The following is a 25,044-nucleotide window of genomic DNA, read 5'->3' as shown; positions in this document are numbered from 1 at the left end:
TCTCATAGTGTGCCTTCTGCTCATCTGTGATTATGTCCAGCCTGCTTAGCACCTGTCTTTCAAACATAGACAGAGGTTCACCTCTGTACTCAGGTGCCTCATATGCAACTATTGCATTCTGACTCGTAGTAGCAACATCTTCATGTTCAGCAGAATGTACTGGTGATTCATCCATGTGTTGCACACCATCAACATTTGCTTCTTCTTCATTTCCTTGAGGAGCAGCTTCTTGCTCAGCCCTCTGTCCAGCATTTCTTCTAAAAACCCAGCCATCTTCATCCTTATAGAATCCCATTTTCATGAGTGTGGAGTTATCTATTTCACTTGCAGCTTTAATAGAGTCATTCCTTTCATTGGTAGTGTCCACTTTAAAATGATCAATTAGATTTGACACAAATATTGCACAGGGAAGACGATAATCAGGTAGTCTTGCAGATTTCAGCATATGTTCAACCATAGTACTTACCCAATTTACCTTAAGCTGGTTCATGATGCAATACAACAGTATCAAATCTTCCTCATGAAGTACAACATGATTACTTCCTCTAGGGGTAAGCTGCCAAGCAATTCTATGAGCTAAGAGTCTAGGAATTAGAGTTAGGCTACCTGCGTGATACCTAGCTACTGGTTCAGTAGGATTCCTCACACAGCTTCTATAGAATTGCAATTTGTTGAACCCTTGAATTCCAGCAGTGTTTCCTTTGCTCACTTTCAGTCCTGAATATTTTATTCCACCCACACTGCTCCAGATTTCCCTAGTGATCTTCAACTTTACTTCTTTCACATGGGAAACCAGATTTTTACCCTCTTGTTCAAGGTTGCAGTAAAACACCTTCACAAGATCTGGATAAACATTTCCATTCATCTCCAGAAATCCTTTCAGCTTTTGATGCTTGAGCAAATCTTTGGCTTCTATCAGATTCTCCTCTCTCAGCCATGAGAACTCAAGCAGCTTGGGTACATTGATTTGCTTTCTGCCAGTCTCATGTATGAACCTTGTCATTACCTCTGAATCTCCAGCAAACCAGTTTTCCAGGATGCCTTGGCTGCTTTGAGATTGCTCCTTGGATTTCTTCTTTCTATGTGAAGAGGATGCCATGCTTAATCTCTTTTTCCCTGCACCAATATATTAACATACAATTCTAGAAGAAAAACATTACAGATTATTACTCAAAACAGAAACAAAACCTGTGGTGAAGCAATGTGCACCTGGACAGCTTATAGTACAAGTGAGAGGGTGTGAGAGACGAGCTAAATTGTGCTAGGTTTATATAGGATTATTAAACCAAAATTGAAAAAACACAAATTTTAATTCAGGGCAATGTGATCAGATTTTGGAAATAATGAATTTTGAAGAAAAATCAAATCCCACAGATATGCTACAGATTTTATTCCAATGGTGCAGCAGGTTCAGGTGTGGATTCACGTAAGAATATCTTGGAACCTGATTTTGGTACATCAAATATGTTGCATCTACACAAAATCCAATTAGTTAGGATACCCACACATTAATTTGCATGGATCTGCTGGTCAATAACCGTAAAAGCAGTCAACAATAAAGTGAGAGAGAGAAAAAATAAATCTTTCTCTTTCCTAGTCACATATGTGATTTCTGAAACAGGGAACGAAACATGTTAAAACATAAAACAACAGATTGAAATTTTCACTGCAGAGGACAATTCAAGCTAATAATACCCAATTCATTTAAAAGAAAGTGAAACCTGTCTTTAGCAAGTGGTTTAGTGAATAGATCAGCTAGTTGAAATTCAGTACCAATGAATTGTATATCACATGTTCCATTAGCTATATGTTCTCTTAGAAAGTGATGTCTAATTTCAATGTGTTTAGTCCTTGAGTGCATGACAGGATTCTTAGATAGATTTATGGCACTAGTATTATCACAATTTATAGGTATGTTATTTAGCAGAATTCCAAAATCACTTAGCTGCTGTCTTAGCCATAAGGTTTGAGCACAACAACTTCCAGCAGCTATGTATTCTGCTTCTGCTGTGGAGAGAGCAACACAAGCTTGCTTTTTGCAATGCCAAGAGATTAGACTTGATCCAAGCATGTGACAAGTCCCACTTGTGCTCTTCCTATCAACTTTGCAGCCTGCAAAATCAGAATCTGAAAAACCAATCAAATTTAAAGATACCTTGTTAGGATACCACAATCCAACATCCTTAGATCCTTGCAAATATTTCAGAATTCTCTTTGCTGCATTGTAGTGTGATTCCTTTGGATCAGATTGATATCTAGCACATAAACATACAACAAACATAATGTCAGGCCTGCTGGCAGTTAGGTATAATAAGGAACCAATTAATCCCCTATACTTCATTTGATCTACTGATTTTCCTGCAGCATCTTGATCCAGCTGACAACTTGTTGAAATAGGAGTGCTGATTGCTTTGCATTGATTCATATCAAATTTCTTGAGCAGTTCCTTGCAGTATTTTTCTTGGCTTATGAAAATTCCATCCTTGAGTTGCTTAACTTGTAGTCCAAGGAAGAAATTCATTTCTCCTAACATTGACATCTCAAACTCACTTTTCATGGTTTTCACAAAGTCTTCACACATCTCTTCATTTGTGGATCCAAAGATAATATCATCTACATAGACTTGCACAAGTATGATATCTTCACTTTTCTTCTTTAGAAAGAGAGTTTTATCTGAATTGCCACGGCTATAACCTTGAGACAGCAGAAATTCATTTAGCCTTTCATACCATTGCCTAGGTGCTTGCTTCAATCCATATAAGGCTTTCTTAAGCATATACACATGTTCTGGATATTTGTGATCTTCAAACCCTGGAGGCTGAGATACAAACACCTCTTCATTGATGTAGCCATTTAGAAATGCACTCTTGACATCCATTTGAAACATCTTGAAACCTTGTAAGCTGGAAAATGCTAGAAGTAGTCTGACAGCTTCAAGACGTGCTACTGGAGCATAGGTTTCACCAAAATCAATACCTTCTTCTTGGTTATACCCTTTAGCAACCAGTCTTGCTTTATTTCTAGTGATAGCTCCATGTTCATCCATCTTGTTCCTGTACACCCACTTGGTTCCTATGATGTTCATCTCATGCTTTCTTGGAACCAAAGTCCATGCTTCATTGTATTCAAACTGGTTCAGCTCTTCCTGCATTGCTGTTATCCAATTGCTGTCTTGCAGTGCTTCTTCCAGGCTTTTAGGCTCAATCTGTGACACAAAAGCTACTGTTATGCAGAAATTATTGAGTGAATTCCTTGTTGAGACTCCTTTCTCAATTTTACCAATTACATTGCCAAGAGTGAGATCCCTTGGTGTCTTCCATTCTTTAGGCAGTCCTGCATTCACAGTAGATTCTTTGACAGAATTTGGATTAGTAGCATCAAGCTCACTAGATTGATTCTGTTGCATAATTGTTCTTAAATCATCCATACCAGGTTCATCCATAATAGATTTGGGCACAAAAAAATCTGTTTCATCAAACACAACATGTATAGATTCTTCAACTGCAAGCAATCTTTTGTTATACACTCTATAAGCATGACCATTTATAGCATAACCAATATGTATTCCTTCATCTGATTTATGATCAAACTTCCCCAGATTATCTTTACCATTATTTAAAACAAAGCATTTGCAGCTAAACACCCTAAGATGACTAATGCTAGGCTTCCTACCTTTATACAATTCATAGGGAGTTCTCTTAAGAATTGGTCTAATTAATGTTCTGTTAAGCACATAAGAAGCAGTGTATACAGCATCAACCCAAAAATATTTAGGTAAACCAGATTCATTTAGCATAGTCCTAGCTAACTCTTCTAGTGATCTATTCTTTCTTTCAACAACACCATTTTGTTGGGGTGTCCTAGGAGCAGAATAACTATGTATGATCCCATGTTTTTCATAATATTTATCAAACTTTGCATTTTGAAATTCTCCCCCATGATCACTACGAATCTGTTTTATCCTATTTTCATTTTCATTATGCAGAACCTTAGCAAGTTTCTTAAAGGCTTTATATGCATCATTTTTAGAAGCAAGAAACAAAGTCCATGTATATCTTGAAAAGTCATCAACAATCACCAAAGCATAGTAATTTCCAGCTAAGCTAGCAGTCCTACATGGTCCAAACAAGTCCATATGCAAAACATCCAAAGCTTTATTTGAAGAAACCATATCTTTTGATTTAAAAGAAGTTCTAATCTGTTTTCCCTTTACACAGGCATCACACAATCTGTTATTTTGAAACTTTATGTTTGGTAAACCAGAAACAAGTTCCTTAGATTTTAGCTTATTCAAGTGATTTGTGTGAATGTGAGCTAGTCTCCTATGCCACAGCCATGACTCATCATTTTTAGATAGCAAACACTCATTTTCAGAACAACTCTTTATAATGTCTAGGAGATAAATGTTGTTTACCCTTTTTCCAGTGAACAACACCTTACCAGAATTTTCATTTGAAATTGTACAAGTATTGGCTTCGAAATTGACCTTGTATCCCTTGTCACACAGCTGGCTAATGCTTAGAAGACTATGTTTTAGCCCTTCAACATATAGGACATTCTCAATAGTAGTTGAGTCTTTAGTACCAACATCTCCTCTTCCAAGAATTTTTCCTCTATTGTTATCTCCATATGTGACATGCCCTTCAGCTTTGAGTTTCAAATTTATGAACTGAGTCACATCACCAGTCATGTGTTTTGAGCAGCCACTGTCAAGATACCACTGGTTTCTCCTGCTGTTTTTCTGCAACAAAACAGTTTTAGCACTTATGGTACCCCTTTAGTCTAGGGTCCAGCATGATTAATACCTTTCCTTAGGAAGCCATTTGGCCAATCCTTTAGGAACAAGGTACCTCCTAGCTTTACAATTTTTAGATACATGACCAGACTTCATACAATAAAAACATGTTGCAATATGCATTGTTTTTGAATAACTAAAAGAGGAAAAACCTGTTTTGGAAGGAACAAAGAAACTGGACAGCTTTTTCACATTACCTTTCATTCCAGGATTATATCCTAAACCATTTTTATTGAAAACAGCATTCTGTGAACCTAATAAGGTTTCAAGATTTTCTCTTCCTTTAGTGAAATTTGAAAGTGTTTTTAACAAATACTCAACCTGTTTTTCCAGCTTTTTACAATTATCACAAGTTTTAATTGATGCATGCAAACATGTCAATTCAAGACTAATCAATTTAGTTTTAGCTTTGTGCAGTTCTTCTTCAATAGCTTTGACCTTAGGTTCAAGTACCCTATTTACTCTATTCAATCTGTTGCACATTATAGCCAACCTGTTTGCTTCATCATGTGTTTCCTTAAAGGCTATTAGCAGCTGATCATAGTTTTCAGAATCAATGGAGAAATTACTTACTGAGTCAGAGTTGGATCCCTCATCATTCACCATGAAGCAAAGATTTGCTTCTTCACTTTCAGTTGAGGAATTACTAGATGAGGATACATCATTTTCTTCCCATGAGATATATGCTCTTCTACCTTTGCCTTTGTCACTCCTCTTGCTTGCTGATTTTTCTTTACTTTGATTGTTTGGACAATCAGCTTTTATATGACTTGGTTTACCACATCCAAAGCACGTGTAATTGGAAGAATTTGAATCATTAGGTTGTTTGGAATACCTCTTTCTTTGCTGAGTTTTGTCACGGTTTTTCTTTCTAAGAAACTTGCTGAATTTTCTGGTGAGCAGACTCACAGTCTCATCATGTTCTGGATCACCTTCTTTCTCACTTGTATCATGTTCCATGGTAGTTTTCAGAGCAATTCCTTTGGCCTTCTTCTCCACTGTTTCTTGTTCTTTCAATCTTTTCAGCTCAATTTCATGCTCTATCAGCTTTCCAAAAAGTGCAGCAGTGGACATCTTGGATAAATCTCTGGATTCTGAGATTGCTGTTACCTTAGGCTGCCAGCTCCTATCAAGACATTTTAGTACCTTTATGTTAAGCTCTTCCTTGTCAAAGACTTTACCAAGGCCAGTGAGGTGATTTACAATGTGTGTAAATCGTTTCTGCACATCTGCAATACTTTCTTCAGATTGCATTCTGAACAGCTCGTACTCCTGAATTAGTGAGTGCTTCCTTGCCCGTTTCACATCATCAGTCCCTTCATGAGTCACCTCTAGTACATCCCACATCTCCTTTGCTGAGTTACATTGAGAGACTCTAAAGAACTCATCCATATTCAGTGCAGAGGTGATGATATTCTTGGCTAAGGAGTCATATTGGGCCTTCTTCTTCTCGGTTTCACTCCATTCAGACCAAGGCTTCTTTATTGTTTCATCTTTGACAACCTGCATAGGTATGAAAGGTCCACTGACCACTGCATCCCAGATTCCCATGTCAATAGACTCCATAAAGATCTTCATCCTGATTTTCCAGAAAGCATACTTAACACCACCAAACATAGGAGGTCTATTAATAGACGCACTTTCAGCAAAAGGCATTTTAAACTCAGACATCATGCACACACTTGAGCAAAATACAAGCCCTAGCTCTTGATACCAATTGTTGGGTCTATTAGTGTCTAAGTTCAAGAGGGGAGGGGTGAATTGAGCTTATAAAATTTTCGCAAGAACACACAATTTTTCAGTATTCCAGAGGCAAAAAGAACAAATTGTTTTTACATGAAACATATTGATTCTTCAGAGCAGTCTTGGCACAATTTGAATTTGTTCAATGTAAAATTGTGATCAACAGAGAATTATAACAGAATCAGATCAGCTTAATATTGTGAGGATGAAGGATACAGCTATGCTTAGAAATCAAACAAAATTACTCAACACAAGGTTTTAAGAGGAATGATCCTTTCTCAGATTTTAATGAATGGACAGTTTGTTCACAAATCACTTAAACCATTATATACAACAGCCTTGTTTATGATCAGAGAACTTTAACAAATCAGGAAGAACAGTTTTCACTTAAACCCAGAATTAACAGATTCAATTTCAAAAGAATAAATTTAGTTCTTGATAGAATTAAGCAAAAACCAGAAATGAGTGCAGGGATGAGAAGACAAGGCACACAAGTTTTTATACTGGTTCACTCATACAGAGCTACATCCAGTCTCACCTTACTCCAAGGTGGAATTCACTAAAAACAGTACCAATCACTTACAAACATAGCAGTTCTTGAACACTACAAGAACAACACACACAATGCTGAAAAACCCTATTTCAGCACACCTTGCACTCCAAGAAACCCTATCAAGGAGTGACTAACACTTACACCTTTACAAAACAGAATAAAGGAAAGATTACACCTGAAAAGAAGATGCAAGAACTCAAAACTAGTAGTTCAATTTGCTGCAGAACTGCACCAGCACCTTCACCAAGATCAAAGGTTTCCTAGAACAAGCACACTTGAAAATCTCTTTGGAAAACCTTTCAAAATCTTTCAATCCTTCTTCTCACATGGAAAATGTTTGATCTCTGTCAAAAACGTAATTGCTCAGCACACTCTCATGTGAGATAGACTTTTCTTTATATAGAAAACAGTTTCTAACTTCTTTTCAAAAAACAGTTGAAAAACAGTTATGAAAACAACATATTCATTTTTTGAACTTAACAGATTTATTTTGTGAAAACCGCCAACTCAGCTAACTGAAATAACTGTCTGAGTTGTACCTTTGGTGCCCTAACTAACTTGTGAAAAAACTTTCAACTGACCAAAGGGCAAACCGATTCTTTCACAGTGAAACAGATTAAATGAAGGCAAATAGGCCAGCTCAGCTTTAACTCAAATAACGAACTAAGCTTTGCATGTGGTCTCAAACAGAACTTTTAGAAAAGCCTTTTAACAGAGAAGAAATAAACAGATTCTTTCTCCATAAAACAGATTTATTTGTGTACTGATTTAAAACTGTTAAAAACATTTTAAAAAGCTTTTCAAAAACCATTTAACCACATCATGTGCTTGATCTAGACTTGGTTAGGCATCTAGGATAGGTCACATAGCAAAAGGCAATCATACACAATTACAAGCCTAATTATAAATGAATCTAAAAACCTATTACAATCTTCAAAGCACTCAAGCCATTTTCTTCGTCAAACACACATCAAGCCTTGGTAGGGAAGAAGCTTCCTCCAACTTCAACAGCTTCAAGTTGGAAAAATAGGGATTAGGTTTCATCTATCTCACTCTTATGTATTTTGATTAGCATGTTGACATTATGTTCTCTGGTTCAAATTGATGCCTGTATAAAAGTCATTTATATTGTTTCCTCGCATATAATTTTTTTAAAAATGTTCTCAAAATATCAATCCCTCGCATAATTATAAGAACAACTTAGAACCAAGCTCAAACACTAATAAGAATTAACATTTCAAGTCTATTCCTAACACTCAAATATGTTAAGTATTATTGTTAGGTCAGAACCGTAAAAATACTTCCCAGTTAGATTTAAGACCCTCAAACATGTCACAAATATTTAAAAGAAAAACAACAATACCAATAATCAATCAAAAACAAAATATTATATTATAATTAAATGTTACCTCAATACATAAGGGTTGAAACAGATACTCCCAATCCTAAAGGATAGAATTAGCCACACATACTTTTAGCATCTTGCATTCTCCCAATTGGTTACAATTCACTCAATGGTGTTTTTCTCTCAATCTGGCACAGTAGGGTTGTGCCTATAGCCCCATATTTAACCTAATTTTCTAGGTTTAGATGACTTCTTCCGTTGCTCTTTGGGCTTGTTCATAAAAACATAAAATTAGCCCAATTAATCTGACGCATTCTCGTTGCTAACTTGGACTTTTTTTCTCTCTTTTGTGTGTTATAAGCCTTCCAACTTTCTCCTTTTTGCATATATCATTCTTCTTTAGTCTAAATCTCCATTCTTCCTAGAAACCTACAATTAACACCAAATCTGGGAATAAAATGCACTTATTCAACTAAAGATCATAAAAAATGTAAAAAAGGTATAAATTCATAAATTATGGATTATTTTATATGTAAATTAGCAATTAATACTCATAAGTGCCTATATTTTAATATAAAATAATACAGAAATTAGGCACTTATCACTCTCCCCAACTTAGAATCTTGCTTGTCCTCAAACAAAGTAAGTGAATATATTTGAATTTAAATAGAAAACAACTTAATTCAATAAACAACATATCAAATTAGAAACTTATGATGCTTCCAAATTCAAATATATAAAATATAAAAACAATCAACTTCTAGGATCAAATCAACATAAATAAATGACAATTCATCAAGGAATATCTTCTCATATACTCACAGGTAAGTGTTTCTCTCTATTTTCACTGAATCATAACAAATCACAAATGCTTTTCATTTCATCTTCAAATCACAAACATATTAGAAATATAAATCCTGATGTCTTTTCCATGGTTGTAATGACGTTGGGCTTCCAAAAAATATTGGTTTTTTCAGATAAAAAAATGCACATCTTTAAGAAGAAGAATATGCCTAAAATCCAATTATAGAGAACATATATATTATCTAATCACCATTTTCTTTTGAGTTCACATTTTTCCTTATTTTCTTTCTATCTTTTCATGATTTTCATGATGAATTTTTTCTTTTCTATTTTTTTTTCTTTTACTGTTTCTTTTTTTTTTTCAATAGGATTAGATTCTTCCTATTTTCAACTTTTTGAGATTTCAACAATCATAATCAACCATTCTCTTTTCTATATGTATTACATTTATGTTCTCCTTCCTTAGACATGCTAAAGGGTAGGAAAATATATCATCAAAAGTTATGGTGCAATAATAACAACAATTCTTGGTCCAAAGGGAATATATAAAAAAAAATTGAATTCTAATAAAATTAAGGTTGGGTATTTGGCCCTGGGTTCCTAATTAACACAAAACAAATGCCTCGATTATCATCATGCTCGTTTATGATGTAACAAAAAATAAAAATTAAGCAACCACAATTTTCAATTCATCAATAAAACTCTCAAAACCGTTTAAAGTTCACACACTCACTTGGTTTAATTGGCCTCATTCCTATTTGTTTTGTCATTCTCTATCCTAATCAATCATCCTGTTAAATTTTCACGTAGCACAATTTCATCTACATTTGAATAGGGATTCAATCAAATTTTCTTTTCTAACCTATGTCTAATTCATCTTACTATTTAATATTTAAACACAAATTCCTTTATTCCACAATTCAAAATTAATATTCTAGTTCTTTTTATATTTGAGAAAAATAAAACTAGAAAACAAAACAAAATAAAACTGAAATTTATTCAAGAAAAATAATTCAAAACATAAAACTAACAAAATAGAAAAAACAACAAATAAATAGAAAAAAAATAACCGAAAAATAAATTAAAAATCAACAGAAAAAATAAAACAAAATTCAAATAACTGAAAAGGAAAGATATTTAGAGAGATAAAACCATACTTTTGCTCAGTCCTCTCTTCCTAAGAAGTCATCAAGCTATTTGTTAAAATCTTCATCTATAGTCTTTCTTCATTTGTTGGATTTGGCCCTTGAATAATAGAACTTGTCCCCAGGTCAAGCTATATAAACTGCAAAAATGATTAAGAGGCATATAAAAAATAATAATTATTATTATTTTTTTTTTTGCAAAAAAAAATTCAATCGAGCGAGATAACTCCCAAGAGCACCCTACTTTTCGCCATCGTACTCGTCTTGGCAAGATTTCACTCGCTTGGGCTAGAATCCTTGGATGACAACATGATTTTTAGAAGGTAAAATCAAAACAAAGATAACAAAACAACATAAAACTAAAATGTGGGATGGTCTCCCAATAAGCACTTTATTTAACGTCATATAGCTTGACAAAAGTTTTTATCAAGGGGGATAATTATTCTGTTTGGCCAGTGTTCTTGTTATCACTTTCGTTTTCCTTGAATATGGCTTTTCCACTTCAATTGTTCCATCCAGCTTTAATTCCTTAATGACCCACAATTTCTTAGTCTTCTTTATTCTTTTCCCCCTCCCTATGTTGAGCATGATATGTTGTCCTAGTCGATATTAATCTTCCTCCACTAACTTCCCTTGATTATCTTGGTCTTCTTTTATATTTAATTTTTTCCGAGGTATAACTTTCTCCTTTGGCTTTGAACCCTCCATTTGTTCACCGTCTTTTGAAATTTCCTCTTGTCTCCCATCCTTATTTGCAATACAGTTAGTCACATAATCAAAATGATTAAATCTTACCTCGTCCTCCTGAGACCTTACTTTAAGTTCTCCTTTATCCACATCCACTATGACTTTGGCGGTCTTCATAAAAGGTCTACCGAGAATCAAAGGGACCTCCTCGTCTTCTTTCATGTCCAAGATAACAAAATCCACTGGAAATACGTGTTAGAATATATGGCCTTAAACGAGAGGGGGGGCGGGTGAATTGTTTAAGAGAGGATTTTGAAAACTTTTTCAGGTTTAACAAAATTCTTTTTGTGAATCCAGAACAGGAATCAAGTTTGCCAACAATTTAAGCAATAAAACAACAAAGAACAGAAAAATAATCGGTTGTTTATATCAGCAAAGCTTAAAACATAATTTAAATAAGTTCAGAGTAAGAGAGAGATACACCAACAGTTTATACTGGTTCACTCTTAAGCTAAGAGCTACATCCAGTCCCCAAAACACCACTGGGTAATCCACTAAGCAATCAAACCAGATTACAAAACACAAACCACCAAAGTAGTGACCTTGAACCCTTCAAGAAACACACTACCTTTGGCAAAACACACCAAGAGTATTGATCTTGACCACCTCAAGAACACACAACACTCCTTAGCAACACAACACCAGAAATACAGTAGGTTTAGAAAAGATTACACTTGTTCACAATACAAACTGAAATCAATACAATTGCAATCCTATTCCACTCTCTTTTGAAAATCCAAAGCTTGATGTGAATGTTCAAATCTTATAATCAATCTTTTCACAACTGAAAAACTCAAAATTGTTTCTCTTCTTTTTGTTTGAAAACATAAACAAGCAATTTATATTTTCCAAAGATTGGTCAAACCAATTAATGAAGGAGTGTATTCATTTGAAAAACATTAAAACCAGATTCAACATTCAAAACTAAATTCTATTAGGATTTTCAAAGAAACAATCAGTTGAAACCACGAAACAACAAATTGTTTGGCTTCATAGTTAAGTCAACCAAACTAAAACAGTTTTCAACCTTTTCAAAACTCCTAAAAGTAAAACAACCGGTTGATTTGAAAAAACAACAGGTTGTTTTTAACTTAGTTGGAAAAACACTTGATTTCAAAAATGTTTTAAATCACATCAGTTTTAGATTCAACAAAGGAGTGAATCACATTCTATTTTTCCCAGATCCCACTTAGAAACAACAGCAACACCAGCCTTTCATCAAACATCTTGGATTTGGATTCTTCAAAGCACTTGATCACTCTTGATCAACAATCTCCCCCTATTTGATGAAGACAAATCCTTGGTTCCTTGTGTTGATCTTGATTGAATCTGAAACAGCACCTGCAAAACAAAAAGCTATGCAATCAAGAGCATCTGTTATAGGAGGTTATGATCATACATCAATTAGTTTTCTGCAGTAGAAAGAGCTACACAAGCTTGTTTCTTACTATGCCAAGAAATGAGACTTGATCCAAGAAGATGACAAGTGCCACTTGTGCTTTTTCGGTCCAGCTTACACCCTGCAAAACCAAAATATGAATATCAAATTAAGTGTATAGGAGAGTAAGAAGGATACCATAGACCAACATTTGTTGTTCCTTTGAGATATTTGAAGATTCGTTTTGCATCCTTGAGGTGAGATTCCTTTGGATTTGCTTAACACCTTGCACAAAGACACACGACAAACATGATATCCAGTCTACTTATTGTGAGATAGAGTAAAGAACCAATTAAATCTCTATATTTTGTTTGATGTACCCCTTTTCCAGTAACATCTGCATCCATGTAGCAACTTGAAGGCATAGGTGTGCTAGCTTCTTTCCAACTTTCCATCTCAAATTTCTTGAGGATTTCTTTGCAATACTTTGATTGGTGTAGGAAAATTCCATCCTTTGATTGCTTAACCTGCAGTCCAAGAAAGAATGAAAGCTCTCCCATCATGGACATTTCAAACTCACCTTGCATGGTAGCTACAAACTCCTCACATAAACTATCTTTGGTAGCACAAAAAATGATGTCATCAACATAGATTTGGACCAAAATAATTTCAGAATTTGCTTTCTTGATGAAAAGAGTTTTTGTCAATCATCCCTCTCTCATAGCCATGAGATAAAAGAAAGTTACTAAGCCTCTCATACCACTGCCTTGGAGCTTGCTTAAGCCCATACAATACCTTTTTCAGCTTAAAAACATGATTGGGATGTTGATGATCTTCAAAGCCTGATGGTTGCTCAACATAAACTTCTTCATTGATAATTCCATTGAGAAAAGCACTCTTCAAGTCCATTTGAAGTAGTTTGAATCTACTCATACAAGCAAAAGCCAGCAGCAGCCTTACAACTTCTAATCTTGCAATAGGAGAAAAGGTTTCACCATTATCAATTCCTTCTTCTTGATTATAACCTTTGCCAACTAGCCTGGCCTTGTTTCTGTTGATTAAGAGTGATCAAGTTTTTTGAAGAATCCAAATACAAGTGTTTGATGCAAGGTTGGAGTTGTTGTTGTGTTTGGGGTACGATCTTGGTAGTTTAAAAGTGTAATCCATTATTTGTTGAATCTAAAGCTAATGCGTTTTAAAACATTTTTGAATTTCAAGTGTTTTTCAAACTAAGTGAAAAACAACATGTTGACTTGCTGTCAAACCAAAACAATCGATTGTTTCGTGGTTTCAATCGATTGTTTCTTTGAAAATCCTAACAAAATTCTATTTTGGTGGTTGAATGTGCTTTAAATGATTTCCAACTGAATACGCTTCTTCATTAAATGCTTTGACCAATATTTGAAAAGTATAAAAAAGTTTGTTTATGTTTTAAAACAAATAAGTGAAACAGATTTGAGTTTTTCAGTTGTGAGAAAGATTCCTTTCAAGGTTTGAACATTCACATCAGGATTTGGGTTTTCTCAAGAAAGAGTGGAATAAGATTGCATCTGTATTGATTTCAGATTATTCTGTAAACAAGTGTAATTCTTTTTGAATCTTCTGTAATTTTGGTGTTATTGACAAGGAGTGTTGTGTGTTCTTGAGGTGGTCAAGATCAACATTCTTGGTGTGTTTTGTGCCAAAGTGAGTGTGTTTCTTGAAGGGTTCAAGGTCACTACTTTGGTGGTTTGTGTGTAATCTGTTTTGATTGCTTTAAGGATTACCCAGTGGCTTCTGGGGACTGGATGTAGCTCTTGGTTTAATAGTGAACCAGTATAAACTGTTGGTGTATCTCTTTCTTCCCTTAAACTCATTTAAATGTAGTTGTTATTGCTTTACTGGTATAAACAACCGATTGTTTCCCAGAAACAACCGATTGTTTTTCTGGTGCTTTGCTGTTTTGTGCTTAAATTCTTGGCTAACTGAAATTCTGATAAGGATTCACACAAAGTATTTTGTTCAAGCTAAAAAAGTTTTCAAAAAACCCTCTTAAACAATTCACCCCCCTCTCGTTTAAGGCCATATATTCTTACAGTTTATAGTAATCACACCAGCCTCATCTAACTTATTCATGAAGACCCATTTAGATCCAATGATGTTCATCTCATCTGTCTTGGGAACAAGAAACCACACATCATTCCCAGCAAACTGATTCAGCTCTCCATGCATTGCATCCACCCATTTTTCATCTTTAAGAGCTTCTTTAATTGACTTTGGTTCAACTTGAGAGACAAAAGCAGGGTGTCTGCAGAAGTTTGAGATAGAACTACTTGTAGAAACACCCTCCTTTATCTATCCAATTATGTTCTCCACTGACATATCTCTTGAAATTCTCCATTCTTTAGACAACTCATCCTGCTGCAAAATTTCAACCGGTTATTTCAATGAATCAATCGGTTGTTTTTCTGGACAACAATCCAGCTTTTGCATAATGATGTTTTATTCATCCTCTTCAGTGCTTTTCTTTAAGGGTTTTAAGACTTTGTGATCAAGGAGTGTTGTGTGTTCTTGAGGTGGTCAAGATCAACATTCTTAGTGTGTTTTGTGCCAAAGTGAGTGTGTTTCTTGATGGGTTCAAGGTCACTACTTTGGTGGTTTGTGTGTAATCTGTTTTGATTGCTTTGTGGATTACCCAGTGGCTTCTGGGGACTGGATGTAGCTCTTGGTTTAAGAGTGAACCAGTATAAACTGTTGGTGTATCTCTTTCTTCCCTTAAACTCATTTAAATTCAATTGTTATTGCTTTATTGGTATAAACAACCGATTGTTTCGCAGAAACAACCGATTGTTTTTTTGGTGCTTTGTTGTTTTGTGCTTAAATTCTCGGCTAACTGAAATTCTGATCTAGATTCACACAAAGGATTTTGTTCAAGTTGAAAAAGTTTTCAAAAACCCCTCTTAAAAAATTCACCCCCCTCTCGTTTAAGGCCATATATTCTAACAATTGGCATCAAGAGCTTGGTACTTGAAAATACTCAAGTGTGATCCTAAAACTTTTTTTATGGCTGGAAAACTACCTTTTGAGGAGGGTGCTTCAATTAACAAACCACCTTTGTTTTGTGGTTTCAATTATAAGTATTGGGAAGCTAGAATGAAAATCTTTGTTGAATCCATTGATCAAGGAATTTGGGATGCAATTGAAAATGGCCCTTTCATTCCTAAGATTAAAAAGAGTGGATCTTTTATTAAAAATCCTTGGTCCCAATGGACTAATGAAGAAAGTGAGAAGGCCAAGTTTTATTGCATTGCCAAGAATATAATAACTTCTGCTTTGGATGCTAAAGAATATTTCAGGATCTCAGAATGTGAATCTGCTTAGGAGTTGTGGGATACACTTAAAGCAACTCATGAGAGTATCACTGAAATAAAGAAAGCAAAGACAAGAAGTCAAGCAAGAAGAAAAAGGAGGCAAAATAAAAAAGGTATGAATCTGTGTTTCATGGCCAAAATGGAAGATGATGCAAGCAGGGTAAGTTCTTCTACTTTTTCAAATGCGGAAAATTACAGTAAATTGCTTCAAGCTTTTCAAGAAGCTCATGAAGAAGCTAACTGATTGGCTCTCTTAAACAAACGTTTCAAAGGATTAAATAACTGGCTTGAAAATAGAGTTAAAGCACTTGAAAGAGAGTTGGAAAATTCCAAAACTGATTTTGAAAACCTTGAAATTCTTTACAAAAACTCTTCTTGCAAGTGTGACTCTCTTGTTTGCGAAAATTATGAAAATCCTCAAAAGAAAGTTCATTATCTTGTAAGAACTGTGGATAAGCTTTCAAAGGGTAAATCCAACTTTGAGAATGTCTTGGCATCTCAAAATTGTGTTTTTGGAAAAACTGGATTAGGTTTTAATCCACAGAACAAGCAAGACAAGTTTTCAAAGTCATTTTCAAAACTGCCAGAAAAACAACCAATTGTTTTGTCGAAAAAACCGATTGTTACATGCTTCTACTGCATGAAAAGAGGATTCTGTCAGATTCTGTAAAATTAGGAAATATTTTGTTCCTAAAGGCATTATGAGATGGATTCCTAAAGATTCTGGAGTTCCTAGTGATGAATGTAAATCAAAAGGACCCACATTTATAAGGGGACCAAATCTTTGTACTTGAAAATTTCCTTTGTAGGGAAAATTGATGGAAAGCATGCAGCAGTGGTATCTGGACAGTGGTTGCTCAAAACACATGACAGGAGATAAATCTAAGTTTGTGAGCATCATCATCAAACAAGAAGGCCATGTAACATTTGGAGACAACAACAAAGGAAGAATTCTTGGAAGAGGCTTTATAGGATACAAGAGTATCTTGCTTATTCATGATGTCTTGTATGTAGAGGGACTAAAACACAACTTGCTTAGCATTAGCCAACTGTGTGACAAAGGCTATCAAGTAATCTTCAAGAAAAACTCTTGTGATATCTGCCTTCCCAACTCAAAAGAGGTAATGTTGATTGGTAAGAGAATCAACAATGTCTATCTCTTGGATATTTCATCTCCTTGTTCTATTGGTTATCTTCTTTCTAAGCATGATGAATATTGGTTATGGCATAGAAGAATTACTCACATTCACATGAATCACTTAAACAAATTAATCTCAAAATATCTTGAGATTGGGTTGCCCAAGCTTAAGTTTGAGAAGGACCATATATGTGAAGCATGTCAAAAGGGGAAACAAGTTAAAAATTCCTTCAAAATTAAAAATGTTGTTTCATCTTTAAAACCCCTTGAGTTGTTCCACATGGATTTATTTGGACCTTCAAGAACCATGAGTCTTGGTGGCAACTATTATGCTCTTGTTATTGTGGATGATTTCTCTAGGTACACAAGGACACTCTTCTTGGAATCAAAGAGTGATGCCTTGTCTGCCTTCAAAAAGCTTGTTAGAAGGTTACAAAACACAAAAAACAACAACATTGGTTCTATAAGGAGTGATCATGGAGGGGAATTTCAAAATGAGAAATTCAGCAAATTCTGTGAGAAGATAGGGATCTTGCACAACTTCTCAGCACCAAGAACTCCTCAACAGAATGGTGTAGTGGAAAGAAAGAACAGATCTCTTGAAGAGTTAGCAAGAACCATGCTAAGTGAATCCTCCCTACCCAAGTATTTTTGGGTTGATGCTGTTAGCACTTCTTGCTATGTGATGAATAAAGTACTAATAAGGCTAATCTTGAAGAAAACTCCCTATGAACTCTTCAATGGAAGGAAGCCAAACATTAGTCACCTAAAAGTGTTTGGATGCAGCTGTTTTGTTCTGAATAATGGGAAAGAAAATTTGGGAAAGTTTGATGAAAAAGTTGACCATGACATCTTTATTGGCTATTCCTTAAATAGTCACGCCTATAAGGTCTACAACAAGAGGCTCATGATTGTAGAAGAATCTGTTCATGTGGTGTTTGATGAAGTTGATCACAAAAATATTCAATCCTCAAAGAACAACCCAGAAGAGGATGAGCAAAACATCATTTTGCAGAAGCTGGACTGCTGTCCAGAAAAACAACTGATTGAAATTCTGTAGCAGAGTGAGTTGCTTAAAGAGTGGAGAATACCAAGAGATGTCTTAGTGGAGAATATCATTGGGCAGATAAAGGAGGGTGTTTCTACACGTAGCTCTATCTCAAACTTCTGCAGACACACTGCTTTTGTCTCTCAAGTGGAACCAAAGTCTATTGAAGAAGCTCTTAAAGATGAAAAATGGGTGGAGGCTATGCATGAAGAGCTGAATCTGTTTGCTAGGAATGATGTGTGGTTTCTGGTTCCTAAGACAGATGAGATGAACATCATTGAATCTAAATGGGTTTTCAGAAACAAGCTAGATGAAGCTGGAGTAATTACTAGAAACAAGGCAAGGCTAGTTGCCAAAGGCTACAATGAAGAGGAAGGAATTGACTATGGTGAATCATTTGCTCCTGTTGCAAGATTGGAAGCTGTGAGGTTGTTGTTGGCTTTTTCTTGTATGAGTGGATTCAAACTCTTTCAAATGGATGTGAAGAGTGCTTTTCTTAATGGCTTTATCAATGAAGAAGTGTATGTTGAGCAACCACCAGGTTTTGAGGATCATCAACATCCCAATCATGTTTTGATGTTGAAAAAGGCTTTGTATGGGCTTAAGCAAGCTCCAAGGCAGTGGTATGAGAGGCTTAGCAACTTCCTTTTATCTCATGGTTATGAAAGATGAATGATTGACAAAACTCTTTTCATCAAGAAGTCAAATTCTGAAATTATCTTGGTTCAAATTTATGTTGAGGACATCATTTTTGGTGCTACCAAAGATAGTTTGTGTGAAGAATTTGTGGCTGCTATGCAAGGTGAGTTTGAGATGTCTATGATGGGGGAGCTTTCTTTCTTTCTTGGATTGCAGGTCAAGCAAACAAAGGATGGAGTTTTTCTATGCCAATCAAAATATTGCAAAGAAATTCTCAAGAAATTTGAAATGGAAAGTTGCAAGGAAGCTAGCACACCTATGCCTTCAAGCTGTTATATGGATGTAGATGTTGCTGGAAAAAGGGTAGATCAAACAAAATACAGAGGTTTAATTGGTTCCATACTCAATCTCACAGCAAGTAGACCGGATATCATGTTTGTCGTATGTCTTTGTGCAAGATATTAAGCAAATCCAAAGGAATCTCACTTCAAAGCTGGAAAGAGAATTCTTAAATATCTCAAAGGAACAACCAATGTTGGTCAATGGTATCCTTCTCACTCTCCTATACACTTAATTGGTTATTCAGATTCTGATTTTGCAGGGTGTAAGCTGGACAGAAAAAGCACAAGTGGCACTTGTCATCTTCTTGGATCAAGTCTCATTTCTTGGCATAGTAAGAAGTAAGCTTGTGTAGCTCTTTCTACTGCAGAGGCTGAATACTTTGTTGCTGGGAGCTACTGTGCACAAATACTTTGGCTTAAACAGCAACTTGCAGATTTTGGGTTGATGATCAGCAAGGTTCCTTTGCTTTGTGACAACATAAGTGCTATAAATCTCACCAAAAATCAGATTCAGCACTCAAGAACTAAGCACATTGAGATTCATCATCACTTCTTAAGAAATGAATTAGGCATTCTTGACTCTCAAAATCTCTCTTAAATTGTTTTTTATACTTAAAGTCTATTTGTGAAGACAAATAGGGGGAGAATTGGTTGGTTTTTGTGTTGCCTGCTCTTTATAAAATGTTTCAAACTGTTAAATCTCTCTAATTTCTGAAATTGGAACTGTTTTTCTGCTTCTGCTGACAAAAACAACCGATTAAATCAAGGAAACAACCGGTTGTTTGTCTAATATAGTGTTTAGTAAATATGTTATCCTAACCTGTTGTTATAGATGTCTTGTATTGAATAAGTTTTGTTTTGCAGGTACTGCTTCAGATTCAAACAAAGTCCAACAAAAGAAACCAGGGATTTGTCTTCATCAAATAGGGGGAGATTGTTGATCAAGAGTGATCAAGTGCTTTGAAGAATCCAAATCCAAGTGTTTGATGCCAGGCTGGAGTTGCTGTTGTGTTTGGGGTAGGATCTGGGTAGCTTAAAATTGTAATCCACTGGTTGTTGAATCTAAAGCTAATGTGTTTTAAAACCTTTTTGAATTTTAAGTGTTTTTCAAACTAAGTGAAAAACAACATGTTTTGTCGAAACAACCGACTGTTTTACTCTTAGGTGTTTTTGAAAAGGTTGAAAACTGTTTTGGTTGGTTGACTTACTGTCAAACCAAAACATTCAATTGTTTCGTGGTTTCAATCGATTGTTTCTTTGAAAATCCTAACAAAATTCTATTTTGGTGGTTGAATGTGCTTTAAATGATTTCCAACTGAATACGCTCCTTCATTAAATGCTTTGACCAATATTTGAAAAGTATAAAAAGTTTGTTTATGTTTTAAAACAAATAAGTGAAACAGATTTGAGTTTTTCAGTTGTGAGAAAGATTGCTTTCAAGTTTTGAACATTCACATCAAGCTTTGGGTTTTCTCAAGAAAGAGTGGAATAAGATTGCATCTGTATTGATTTCATATTATTCTGTAAATAAGTGTAATTCTTTTTGAATCTTCTGTAATTTTGGTGTTATTGCCAAGGAGTGTTGTGTGTTCTTGAGGTGGTCAAGATCAACATTCTTGGTGTGTTTTGTGCCAAAGTGAGTGTGTTTCTTGAAGGGTTCAAGGTCACTACTTTGGTGGTTTGTGTGTAATCTGTTTTGATTGCTTTGTGGATTACCCAGTGGCTTCTGGGGACTGGATGTAGCTCTTGGTTTAATAGTGAACCAGTATAAACTGTTGGTGTATCTCTTTCTGCCCTTAAACTCATTTAAATGCAGTTGTTATTGCTTTACTGGTATAAACAACCGATTGTTTCCCAGAAACAACCGATTGTTTTTCTGTGCTTTGCTGTTTTGTGCTTAAATTCTTGGCTAACTGAAATTCTGATAAGGATTCACACAAAGGATTTTGTTCAAGCTAAAAAAGTTTTCAAAAACCCCTCTTAAACAATTCACCCCTCTCTCGTTTAAGGCCATATATTCTAACAGTTTATAATAATCACACCAGCCTCATCTAACTTATTCCTGAAGACCCATTTAGATCCAATGATGTTCATCTCATCTGTCTTGGGAACAAGAAGCCACACATCATTCCCAGCAAACTGATTCAACTCTCCATGCATTGCATCCACCAATTTTTCATCTTTAAGAGATTCTTTAATTGACTTTGGTTCAACTTGAGAGACAAAAGCAGTGTGTCTGCAGAAGTTTGAGATAGAACTACTTGTAGAAACACCCTCCTTTATCTGCCCAATGATGTTCCCCACTGACATATCTCTTGAAATTCTCCATTCTTTACGCAACTCATCCTGCTGCAAAATTTCAACCGGTTATTTCGATGAATCAATCGGTTGTTTTTCTGGATAACAATCCAGCTTATGCATAATGATGTTTTATTCATCCTCTTCAGTGCTTTTCTTTAAGGGTTTTAAGACTTTGTGATCAACTTCATCAAACACCGCATAAACAGATTCTTCTATAATCATGAACCTTTTGTTGTAGACTCTATAAGCATGACTATTAGAGGAATAGCCAATGAAAATGCCATTGTTCGCTTTTTCATCAAACTTTCCCAGATTTTCTTTCCCATTATTTAGAACAAAACAGCTGCATTCAAACACTTTTAGGTTACTAATGTTTGACTTCCTTCCATTGAAAAGTTCATAGGGTGTTTTCTTCAAAATTGACCTTATTAGCACTCTATTCATGACATAGCAAGAAGTGCTAACAGCATCAGCCCAAAAATACTTGGGTAGGGAGGATTCACTTAGCATGGTTCTTGCTAACTCCTCAAGAGATCTGTTATTTCTCTCCACTACACCATTCCATTGAGGAGTTCTTGGTGCAGAAAAATTGTGCAAGATCCCCGTCTTCTCACAGAATTTGCTGAATTTCTCATTTTGAAATTCCCCTCCATGATCACTTATTATTGAACCAATGCTGTTGTTTCTTGTGTTCTGTAAACTTCTAGTAAGCTTTTTGAAGGCAGAGAAAGCATCACTCTTTGATTCCGATAAGAGTGTCCATGTGTACCTAGAAAAATCATCCACAATAACAAGAGTATAATAGTTGCCACCGAGACTCATGGTTCTTGAAGGGCCAAACAAATTCATGTGAAGCAGCTCAAGGGGAAGATGAAACAACCTTTTTAAGTTTGAAAGAATTTTTAACTTGTTTCCCTTTTTGGAATGCTTCACATGTGTGGTCCTTCTCAACTTAAGTTTGGGCAACCCTATCACAAGTTCTTTTGAAATCAATTTGTTTAAGTGATTCATGTGAATGTGAGCTATTCTTCTATGCCATAACCAAGATTCACCATGTTTAGAAAGAAGACAATCAATGGAACAAGGAGAAGAGATATCTAGGAGATAGACATTGTTTATTCTTTTACCAATCAACATTACCTCCTTTAAATTGGGAAGACAAATTTCACAAGAGTTTGGCTTGAAGATGACTTGATAACCTTTGTCACACAGTTGGCTAATGCTAAGCAGGTTGTGCTTTAGTCCTTCCACATACAAGACATCATGAATTAGCAAGATACTCTTGTCTCCTATAAAGCCTCTTCCAAGAATCCTTCCTTTGTTTTTGTCTCCATATGTCACATGCCCTTCTTGTTTGAAGATGATGTTCACAAATTTAGATTTATCTCCAGTTATGTGTTTTGAACAACCACTATCTAGGTACCACAGATGCATGTTTTCCATCAATTTTCCCTACAAAAGGCAAGTTCAAGTGCAAAGATTTGGTCCCCTTACAAATGTGGGTCCTCTTTATTTACATTCATCACTGGGAACTTCAGAATTTTTGGGAATCCATCTCATAATGCCTTTAGGAGCATAATATTTCCTAATTTTACAGAACCTAAGTGAGTGTCCTATTTTCATGCAGTAAAAACATGTAACAACCGATTGTTTCGATTTTTCAATCGGTTGTTTTTCTGGCACTTTTGAAAAGGAGTTTGAAAACTTGTTTCGTGGATTAAAACCCAATCCAAATTTTCCAAAAACACTATTTTGAGATGCCAAGACACTCTCAAAGTTGGATTTACCTTTTGAAAGCTTATCCACAATTTTTACAAGGTAGTGAACCTTTTTTCAAGAGATTCACAATTTTCACAAACAAGAGAGTCGCACTTGCAAGAAGAGTTTTTGTAAAGCATTTCAAGATTTTCAAAATCTGTTTTTGAATTTTCCAATTCTTCTTCCAGTGCCTTGACTCTGTTTTCAAGCCAGTTGTTCATTCCTTTCAAATGGTTGTTCAAGATAGCCAATCGATTAGCATCTTCATGAGTTTCTCTCTTGAAGGAATTGACTATAATTTTCAGCATTTAAGGAGGCACAAGAATTTACACTGCTTGAATCATCTTCCTTTTTAGCCATCAAACAGAGATTGGCTTTTTCAACTTTACTTGAAGAGGTGCTTGATGAGTCATCATTGCAAGCTTTTCTTGATTTTCCTTTCTTCTCATGTTTCTTGAAGTTCTTCTTTTCTTTGTTTAGACATTTAGCTTTAGTATGTCCCTGCTCACCACATTCAAGGTATGCATAATTGTTAGTTTTAACCTTGGTAGAGTTTTTGTTATCATACCTTTTGGATGAGTCCCTTTTGCTGATTCTTTTCTTTAAGAACTTTCTGAGTTTCTTAAACAGCAGGCTAAACAATTTCTCTTCATTCTCATTCGTCCCTTCATGAATGACTTCTAAAGTGTCCCACATTTCTTTAGCTGATTCACATTGCGAAATCCTGGAAAAATCATTAGAGTTCACAGAGGATGTTATGATATTCTTGGCAATGCAATCAAATTTGGCCTTTTCACTTTCTTCATCAGTCCATTGGGACCAAGGTGTTTTAGTTAAATATCCATCCTTTTCAATTTTAGGAATGAAAGGGCCATTTTCAATTGCATCCCAAATTCCTTGATCAATAGATTCAACAAAGATTTTCATTCTAGCTTTCCAATACTTATAATTCAAACCGCAAAACAAAGGTGGTTTGTTAATTGAAGCACCCTCCTCAAAAGGTAGTTTTTCAACCATAGAAAAAAGATTTTAGGATCAAACTTGAATATTTTTCAAGTACCAAACTCTTGATGCCAATTGTTAGAATATATGGCTTTAACCGAGAGGGGGGATGAATTGTTTAAGAGAGGTTTTTGAAAACTTTTTCAGATTTAACAAAATTCTTTGTGTGAATCCAGAACAGGAATCAACGTTGCCAAGAATTTAAGCAATAAAACAGAAAAGCAAACGAAAAACAATCGATTGTTTCTTCGAAACAATCGATTGTTTATATCAGCAAAGCTTAAAACAAAAGAGCTACATCCAGTCCCCAGAATACCACTGGGTAATCCACTAAGCAATCAAACCAGATTACAAAACACAAACCACCAAAGTAGTGACCTTGAACCCTTCAAGAAACACACTACCTTTGGCAAAACTCACCAAGAGTATTGATCTTGACCACCTCAAGAACACACAACACTCCTTAGCAACACAACACCAGAAATACAGTAGGTTTAGAAAAGATTGCACTTGTTCACAGTACAAACTGAAATCAATACAATTGCAATCCTATTCCACTCTCTTTGAAAACCCAAAGCTTGATGTGAATGTTCAAATCTTAGAATCAATCTTTTCACAACTGAAAAACTCAAAATTGTTTCTCTTCTTTTTGTTTAAAAACATAAACAAACCATTTATATTTTTGTTTAAAAGCAATTAATGAAGGAGCGTATTTAGTTGAAAAACATTTAAACCAGATTCAACATTCAAAACTGAATTCTGTTAGGATTTTCAAAGAAACAATCGGTTGAAACCACGAAGCAACCGATTCTTTGGCTTGACAGTTAAGTCAACCAAACTAAAATAGTTTTCAACCTTTTCAAAACTCCTAAGAGTAAAACAACCGGTTGATTCGACAAAACAACAAGTTGTTTTTCACTTAGTTGGAAAAACACTTGATTTCAAAAAGGTTTTAAA

The sequence above is a fragment of the Phaseolus vulgaris genome, chromosome 4, assembly GCF_051622355.1.
Source record: "Phaseolus vulgaris cultivar YP4 chromosome 4, ASM5162235v1, whole genome shotgun sequence".
Taxonomy (NCBI): Eukaryota; Viridiplantae; Streptophyta; class Magnoliopsida; order Fabales; family Fabaceae; genus Phaseolus; species Phaseolus vulgaris.
This window is presented reverse-complemented; position numbering follows the sequence as displayed.